Source organism: Numida meleagris, chromosome 19, assembly GCF_002078875.1.
Source record: "Numida meleagris isolate 19003 breed g44 Domestic line chromosome 19, NumMel1.0, whole genome shotgun sequence".
In the NCBI taxonomy this organism is placed as follows: Eukaryota; Metazoa; Chordata; class Aves; order Galliformes; family Numididae; genus Numida; species Numida meleagris.
The window spans coordinates 13,924,668-13,934,146 of NC_034427.1; the positions used below are offsets into that span (position 1 = coordinate 13,924,668).

The 9,479-nt window shown below is 47.4% G+C and overlaps 1 protein-coding gene across 1 annotated transcript in view; it reads left to right on the top strand.

Moving 5' to 3' along the window:
- The window catches only part of B4GALT5 (beta-1,4-galactosyltransferase 5), a 101,630-nt gene that overhangs the window by 18,812 nt on the left and 73,339 nt on the right, over window positions 1-9,479 (top strand). The window lies entirely within an intron of this gene.

The window sequence follows — 9,479 nt, forward strand, 5'->3', positions numbered from 1 at the left end:
ATGCCCTGTCTTGTCATGAGCACAGCTGTGTGACATCGGTCCCTCCTTTGTCCCAGCAGCATTTCATGTTCCTAATGTGTGTTTTGCTGAAGCATCTCAGCCAGGCAGTGTGCCTGTGCTGTGCTCAGTCTAGCTGCTTCCTCACACAAGCTCTGGAGGAAGACTGAATTAGGGCCTGGAGGAGAGCTATGCATTATGAGAATTACAGGAATTATTTGCTCAGCCCTAAATAAAGATTGTTTCTGATTAGGTTAATAAGGGGTGTTATTCTCATGGACAGAGTCACTCAGTCTGGTACTGGGGGGTGTAAACCACCTGTTCCTGTGCCATGGGCACTCTGAGCCACCTAAAGAGCATAGGAGAGTGAAGATGATTTTTCACTGCACTAAGAAGCGCTGAGCACTCAGTGTGCTCTGTGAGAGGGTGCTCAACAGGCTCAGCTCCTGTTGGGCTCGCTCTCTGCTCCAGCTTCGCTCCCAGGGCTCCCAGTCCCAGGTTCCACTCAGCTGCTTAGGACATCGTACTGGGATACAAGCGGGGGTGGTCAGAGCCACAGGCAGTGCTGAAAGCATGGGTATAGACAAGTGCTGTAACTTAGTGCCCAGACAGAGGTAACCTCCAGCGTGATGTACGTTTATCCCAAAGGCACAGGCTTTTAATGTGCACATCTAAAATGAAGCTGTGGGAGCTCTGTCCATTTTTTATGCCTTTCTGGTTAAGGGGAAAGAAAGAGTCACTTTCTCATCAAATTCCCAAGAGAAACTTAGAAATGGATGAATATGTGGCAAAACCTCTTTCCTCCTTTCCATATCCATAGTATGGGTCCAACTACTTCGTGGTTTTCTAATAAATTCAACCTTAGCATCAGTTAAAATGCTTTGGCACAGAAGGAAGGGAGAAGTGGGCTCTGCAGGACATCCATCACAGAAAGCACGTGGAGATGATTTTTGTTAGCTGTGAAATTAAATGCTCTAAAGCATCTTTTTCACTGTGGCAATTAGGAATATCCGTCAGGGGCTGTTCTCTCCCTGTCCCTGCATATGCTGGAGAGAAGGAAAGCACATTTCTTCACAAACCTTTTAGAAATTGGCCTGAAAAGGGGAGAAACTGGGTTGCCAGAGAACTTTTCTAGTCATTGCTCTGGACTTAAAGTCTTTCATTGTTGAGACTGAAACATCAGAGGCTGACAAACTGGCATTGAAAGAACAAGGAAGGAGGGAAGAGGATCACTGTGAAGGGTTTTTAAAAGCAGGGGTTGCTCAGAACACTCAGATTTTTTTTCATATTTAACAAATTCTGCAGCATTCTGTCAGTTCCACCTGCTCCCTTCAGTTAGAGCTTCAGATCCTCGGCTGCCTTCTTGCAGCCAGCTGTCTTCCACTGAAACCCAGATTCACCATTGCTGCTTCTTCCTAAGATAAAATGACTCAGAAGGCTTTAAACATATCCTGAACACATGTCCCACAGTTCTTTGTGAATCATGGCATAATATGGAGAGGATTCGAGGCTATGGACAAGATTTGACAGGGAAGGTGGAGAAAGACTGGGAAACCTGCTGCTGTTGTGTGAATGGATGGAGTGCTTCAGAGCTGTGCTGTATCTCTTTCTCATCACCTAAGTCCAATAAATGCACTGGGGAAAGAGGCTGCTGTGCTGTCCAACTTCCTGGAAGCCTCTTTGAGTTTAGCAGGAAGATGGAAGTGACATTTAATTTAAAATAATATTTGCATCAAGTTGTCAAACCTGTAACCTGGGCAAAACATGCCTCGAGGATGTGAGAGGCTGCCAGCAGCTTTGGGCTTTGGTTGTGCCTGCAGGAGAGCCAGAGCAAAGCCTTGGGTGACTATTCTCATCTCTCATTAACTGAATTAACCAGCATGGTGTGTAAGCATCAGTCCAATGGGAATAATCTGATCAAAGAAAGTGTTTGATTGCTTAAGTCAGAAGCTCGAGGTGGTCCCACTTGCTGCTTCTCAGTGAGTCAACATGAGCTGCAAACTTCCCATAGCTCAGAGTGCCCACACAACCCAAGGAAACCAGCAACACCACAGTCTGCAGGCATTTGGCAATGCAGGCAACTAGCACACAGAATGGAGAGCTATTGGCAGGATCTCTCACAGTTTAACACCAATTAGTGCCTTAAAAAACACTTACACTCAACACTAATTTTCTCACTACTTTAGGTAATTAGTTGCATTTGCCTGAACGCAGCCCTGGATGCAAGGCAGGCAGTTTTACCCCGGTGCAGATAACAATGGGAGCGTCACATGAGATGCAGCAGTGCCCATGGAAAGAAACGCTCCATCTCCTGGGACAAAATCCCTTTCAGGTAACTCCCACCAGCCTCATGGCTGGGTGGAATGCGGCAGTTGGGTCAGTTCAATTAGTATCCCACTGGCGGGCATTGTCACTCTTCAATGCGAAGCTGAGTCCAGCTGTCCTCCTCTCCTGGGCCAGAGGATTTTCTAGCAGGGCAGTCAGTGCCCCTGGTTATCCCCTAGCATGGAGATGAGGACCTGGGGGAGAGAGGCAGCAGAATGCATGCATTAAAATCCCCAGCAAGCAGGTTAACAGCTATTGAAACATACAATTACTCCATTAGTTCCTTCTTGCCCCTTCTTTTTTTTTTTCTTCACCTTAACAAAATATTTTTTGATTTGTTTTTTTATCTGCGAAGGAAGTGAATATGTCAAAGCACTGCTGTTCTGCTCTACTACCCTCCATGAACTTGCTAAGCACTTGGGAACCTTTGGTTCAACTACACAAATAACAGGGAGAGTAATTAGGCTGCCAAACCTCAGTGATTCAGTCCAGCACCCCAAGAAAGTGAATGGATTTTTAATACCTTTTTTTTTTTTGTAATGTATGTATTCACCTTCAAGTTCTCTACCACATGCAGTGCTGGCATGGGGATTCTGTTTAGTTGGGGCTGAATGAAGGGCAGTCTCAGCAGCAGCTGGGGGGATTGGCTTGGTGCTGCACTCAGCATCAGTCTGCGGCTGTGCCAGATGTGCTGCAGCATGATGCTAGATCCTGGCATCTGAGGGTTCTGAGCACTCCTTAGCCAGCAAGAAGGTACTCTTATTGTATTTGTAGCTTGCTTTGCAGATGGGAAATGCATACAGTGCCTCGCTGCTTACCTCTACCTTATCAGAGAGGGAAGACCTGATTTTTGGCTTGCTCTACCTGCTCTGTAAGGCCAGGTAGCTCTTACAGCTCTCCCCTAGCTGTGGGCAGCCTTGGTGCCTGCCGGAGTTGGTCAGGCTTCTTGCACTCACTATTGCTTCCAGAATTATCCAGTTGTTATCATGGGCTGGGGTGTGCTGACCCTGCCTCGGGTCCAGAGGTGAATGATGGGCAGGAAAAAGCCCCCCCAGTTCCCTCAGCAGCAAGCAGCTGTCTCCCAAAAGCCAGAAGGGATTCCAATGCAGTCAACAAGGGAGAAAGGTCAGAAGGACTCCCGTCCCTGATGCAATACTGGCCATGTCCCCAGGTTCAATGCTCCTATAGCAGTTAGCAAAGTGACTCACTGTCCTCATACAGATGTGAGGAGGGAACCAGACTTGCTCTGTGGGATGAATGCCCCAGGAAGCTTGGGAACAAGGACATCCCACTTCCCTCTGGTGACTGCAGAGCTCATGATTTGGCCAGTTCCCACATGTTAGCTGCTCAGCAGATTTGGAACAGGGCTGTTACCACAATATTTCGTTTATAGCCTAATCTGTGAGGGAGTAACCCTGCTCCTGCCCAAAGAGCAGCACAGATTTCGCCTCAGAGGAGACAGAAACCTCTTTTCAATGAAAGCACAATAATAAAAAAGAAAGTGAAAGCCCACACTAGTGACACTGCTAGGAAAAAATTAAAAAGGTGAGTGGGACCATGTGACAGACGGGTCACCAGAAAGCCCCATTATTTTTCCAGCTGGGAGAAAGTGGCCCCATGATCTCTCCAGCTGAAAGGCATGAGGTTGGCCAGATCCCCATACCATGTCCCACATTACCTCTGCAGGACCTCAGGAAGGGGAAGAGACTAAATTTGATGTAAAGGAAAGCAGCTCCTGATGTGCTCTACATCCTTGCCCTCTTTGTCTTCTGCTTCCTGCTGCCCTGCTTCCTCGTCCTTGCCTCCTACTCACTCATCTTGAGGATGGTGCAGAGGTCCTCCAGGGCTGTGCAGCAGCACGTGTCCCCACAGCACAGAGCTGATGGCGTGCATCAACAGATGGTGAAGGTACAGGGACTGCAAGGGGCTGCTGAGACGGGTGCAGTTCCTTCTGTGAGGCCTGAGGCTCTGCTGCTTGTGGTGAATTCTCCTGGAGGGGAACAATGTGTTTCTCCTCATTTAAAGCCATCAGGTAGAGGAGCTGTTGCTTTAAATCACATGGGTAATGATCATAACAGGTGCTTGAATGAGTAATTGTTGCCCAGACTATGAGCTAATACTATAATTTACCAAGGATATATTTAAAAAAAAAAAAAAAAAGGATATCCTTTAGGGAAAAAAAAAAAAGGAAAACAGCTTGCAGGCCCAGGCTTGAGGAAGGCATTGATGCCTGCTTAGAGAAGGGTTCCAAGCATGGCCTTTGGGTTGGTCTGTGCCCTGGTGTAGCTCACAGAGGGACGCTGAGTGTGGCTGTGGGAGGCTGATGCTTGTCTCTACCATGAGAGGCTGAGGCTTCCCTGTGTTTCCCAGGTGTGATCTGCTTGGATCATTGGTTCACGTGCCCATTATGATTTGTGCTGACTGAGGCTCTGACACCTCACAGCCTGATGCTGCAGTGCAGTTTTCCCTGTGGACACTCTAAAGGCTCAGGTCCCAGAGCATCCGGCAGTAGCGATAGGCCTTGGGCTGGGTTTCAGGAGGCCCAGCACCCCGGGCTCACAGCACCACTGTCCCCACCTCCCTCCCTACAGCTGAGTGCCACTGTGTGCCTGAGTGTAACAGCAGAAAGACCAGCACAATGAGAAGATGTTACAAAAAAAAAAAAAAAAAAAAAAAAAAGCTCACCCAGCTCTAAGGATCTAGGCTCACAGAAAAAAAAAAACTTCACAAAAGAGGGATCTCCAGCAAAAGATCCTTCCCCAGTGGCAGTCAGCCCTTAAATGAGGTCTAAGAGGGGTGGAGCTGGGCTCCAACCCTTCCAGTCACACAGTGAATTGCTTTCACCTGTGCTTCCAGGGCTGATGGTCTTTTCTCCATGTGCTCAATCAGTGGTTCAGGCCATGACTCAGCAGTTCCCATACACTGCGTTTCCTGGTAGCCTGGACGCCCTATCCCATTGTAGCGCCACAGGCTATGTGCAGAGGTGCCATCTGGGTGCCAGCACTTGCTTCTGTGCTGTCAGTCACCTTCGCCAAGTCCTCAACACTCTACAACCCCCTGGTATACCTGTTCCTCAAGCCCAACTTACACAAGGCCCTCTCCAGGGACAAAGTGCTCCTGCGGGCCATCCATGCCATCCTCTGCTGTGTCCTCCCCAGTGCTGCACTCCATCCCTTCCTTCCCTCTTAGGCCCAGGCCCACTTCTCTCTGTCCTTTGGCCAGCACCGCAGGGCCTGTGGGAGCTGCAGCAACGCTTTGGAGTGCCACAGCCCCTACCACAGGTGCTACAAGCTGCCACAGGACCCTAGCTTCTCATCCACTCCCATGATAGTCCTGGCCCTCAGCCCTGCTCACCAGGCCGAGCTGCAGCATGCTATGCGGCTCATGGTGCTGCTTATGCTCAGCAGGGCAGGCCCAGGAGACGCTCTGCCTGTGGGGACCCTGAAACAGCTGCAGTGAGGCCAGAGCTGCTCTGAGCTTAGAGCTCAGCTCCAGGCCATGCACTGGAAGGAATACCCACCACGACATTTCCCTTGTCCCACACATGTTCTGAGGTGACAATTGTGTCACCCCCAATCCCAGTGAGGCTCACTTGACTTTGAGCACAGTATTTTCACTTGCAAATAAGAAATAAATCAGACCCCTTGTGCCCGAAGTTTGGGTGTGGCCCAAGCAGCAGCTCGCTGGGCCTTGGGCCGTTGTTTTTTCATCCTGGTGCTCTGACACCAGGCAGGACCTTGGCTGTCTCAAGAAACTGTGCCCAGAGGTGGTGGCCCTGCGAGGGAGCCCCCAGTGACCACATTTCCCCCTGCTCAACTACCTCACTGGGACTGGGGACTTTACCTTAGCACTCTGACAGCAGTGGGGCTTTGCAAAGGGTTCTGCAATACCTCAAGGTATGCTCACATCTTCCCCCGTTCTGGGCACTATGCACTGTAATGCCCATAGGTACATGTGGTTGGGGCAGGGTTTGTGCACAAGAGCTCAGTGATAAACTTGAAAGGCTTTGCTTCCTACTCATGCTTTGCAAAACAACCTCAGTCTAACCCAAAGAGATGCAATATTTGCACAAAGCTGCAAAGAACTATCAGGGCAGCAGTGCAAAGAGAGGACAGTGCTCCAGGCCTGCGTACATCTTCTTGGGATGTTCAGGCAGCAGCACAGCACCCACTGAATGCTAACCTAAAACAGTGCAGCTAAAAGCACACACTGCAACCAGGTGCTCCCACCTGCAGGGCCTCACATGGTAACAGTGCATCTGTACCCATCCAGTGGCCTCAGCAGCTGCAGCCAGTATTTAACACGAGTACTCTCATTCTGTGTAGCAGCTCCTGTGGTGGCTCTGGAGTATTACTTGTTGGGACTGAGGTATGGGCTGTGCTGGATGCTGGTGGTGGGGAGTGATTGCTTCAGCTTTTGAGGCAGCTGCAGGCTGCTCTGTGGTTCTGACACAGGTAAACTGCGGGTTTGGCATTGGTTGGGGATTAGGTTTTGGGGCTGGGGATTTGATGTATGTGGGCTGCGTTGTGGCTCAGTGAGAGCCTGCTGGCTGCTGCAGAGCTGGAGCTGCCCCAGGGCTTTGACAGGGTTTGGTGCCCATGCAGTGAGGGCTGAGCAGTGGGGTGGGCTGTAGATGCTGAGCGAGGGAGCTCTAGGTCCTTCCCAGGGACAGCTTCTGTCTCAGTAACTGCTGTGGCCCAGGTTCTGCTGGAGATGGGAGTTGCTGGGGCAAGTGCTCTACTGCTCGACTGCTGAAATAATGCATATTGGTTAAAAACCTGAAGAAAAACTACAGTAAGAAAAACATTCCTCACTTTGAGAAATTCTTTGCAAAAGCAGGTTCTCAGAGGGATAATGGCAGCTTTAAAAGGGTGTTGATGTGTTCTGAGGTCATGGGTTTTGCCCAAATCTCCCATGATTCCACATGCAGCTCTACCATGAAGTAACTTTGGTGCAAACTGTGTTGCACAGGTAAGGATAATGCTGCTGTGCCCATTCTTCCCTTTAAACCCAGGTCAAGAGGTAGAAGCCCAGTCTGCAGTGTCTGAGCTCACACAAACTGCATAATCATTTAGAAAAAAACTAAGGGAACTTAGGAAGCATAGCTCAGAGCCCAATTCTTTCCAAAAGTTAAGCTCCTAAGCTGCAGATAATTATTATTGCTCTCTTCTCTTTTTATGGCATCTTTCAGATCAGACTGTAGAAACAGCCTGCAGATGCTTACAGATTAAAATAAGTGAGTGTTTCTCAGTGTGGCTGAGTTAAAAATAACAATGAAATGATTACACAGTGGCCAGGAAAGCTAGAGGTACTTGCTGTGAGTCAGGGCAGTGCCAGTGTGGCACCTGGGATGGTCACATAGCTACCTTGGGAAGGTCACTGCTTGGGAGTAGTGGCAGGTTCCACCAGACTGGCAGAACTTCAGTATCTGTAATCAGTAACATCTGCGTACTACATATTTTCTGGTCATTCTGTATTGAAGAAAGCAGAAAAACAAAGTATATCCTTGAACAAACTTGCAGGTGAAGCCAAGTTAGGATGGGGCTGCTGGTCCTTGTGGAAGGAGGACTAGAGCTTCCTCTTGTTCTGATAATTTCCTACATTATCTACTTAGGTAATTGCAAGGCAATTGAGCAAGAAAGGTAAAGTAACATGCTTAGAGAAGAAAATGAAGAAATCCTAACTCAGAAATGACTGGCGTAAGTAATCGCATTGATAAATATAAAAATCAGTCACTGAAATAATAGCAAAATTTTCTTCTATTGGTTCAAAAGTATGGAAGTCGGAACTTATTTTGTTGAGGAAAACAAACTTGTATTCATTCCAAGCTCTGGCAAATGTAAGCTTCTTAAATTTCAGGATAGTTTCTTTTAATGAAAAGACTCAAGCTTTTCTTAACTTAATTGCTTCGGCGTGATTTCATTAGTACTAGCTGTATCAATTCATTGCTTCCATTTAATATATAAACTACTCTCAGCAAACGAGTCTCATCAGATGTCACGCTGTTATCGCTGACTGCCAGCAGAGGGCGGTAGACAATCACTTTACCTCGATGGAAATCACGACGGCTGACGTGCTGGTACAGACGTCACTCCGTTGACAAGTGTCTCATTTCAGTATAACAAGAGAAATTAAAGCATGTTTGCTATTTCAGCATGAATATGATATAGCACTATGGCTAGTGTAATAGCATCTGGAACATTAAACCCAAATACAGCTTCTGCTCACAGGAGAAATTCCTGGACTGGGCAGGAATAGGGATCTGCACAGGTCATTGTGGGCCTGACAGCAGCACAACCTGACCAGCAGCCAGTTGAGGCTTGCACGTGTAAAGTTCTCAGCTGGTGCAGGACAAAGAAAGACAAGACAGATAATGCATGCTTGCCTCCAGCAGACAAACAAGTCTCAAAAGTCAGCAGCGCAGATTCTCACTAAGCAAAATTTGCCCAGTAAATAAACAGTCCTCCTTGCACTGAACAAACATAATGCAGAACCCAAACACACATTCACAACCTTCACAGCCCTGTATCTTGGATTTGTGCACCTTACCTGATCTCTCTATTTTAAGACTGTTGGTTAACTGAAATGTAATTAAATCCACTGTTGTCTAGAAGGATAAGGAAAAACACAGATCCTCTCCTAAAGAGAAAACCAAGCATTGATTCCTATCTGGTCAATACCAGAAACTGATCTTGTGTCTCATTTAGACTTTGACCAGTGTGTTTTTCAGCTCTAGGATGAACACAGTTCTTTGAAATAACAGTGATAATAAGGAAAAGCAGGTCATATAACACGTTATTCTGGAGAACTGCTTAGCACAGGTTTAGGATTCCAAGTAGTCCTTAGTTTTCCCAGCTGGTAAGCAGTGGATTAAAAAACTTCAGTAATAAAACCAGACCAAAAATGACTCTTGCTTTTAGAAACAAACGTGCACTTGCATGTCAGATTTACATGCAGAACTATAGCTTCACATTTCAACAGTGATTACGTAAATAACTAATGAGTTTGGATCAGCCTTGACAGCAAAGTACTGTGTATGTAACCATGGCAAACACAAGAAACCTTGTTGTCTGTTCAGGTGTATGTAATTTGAGCAAACAGACCACATGATGTAGAAAAACTGAAATACTGCTGCTTAAGAAACAGCATTTGCAGAA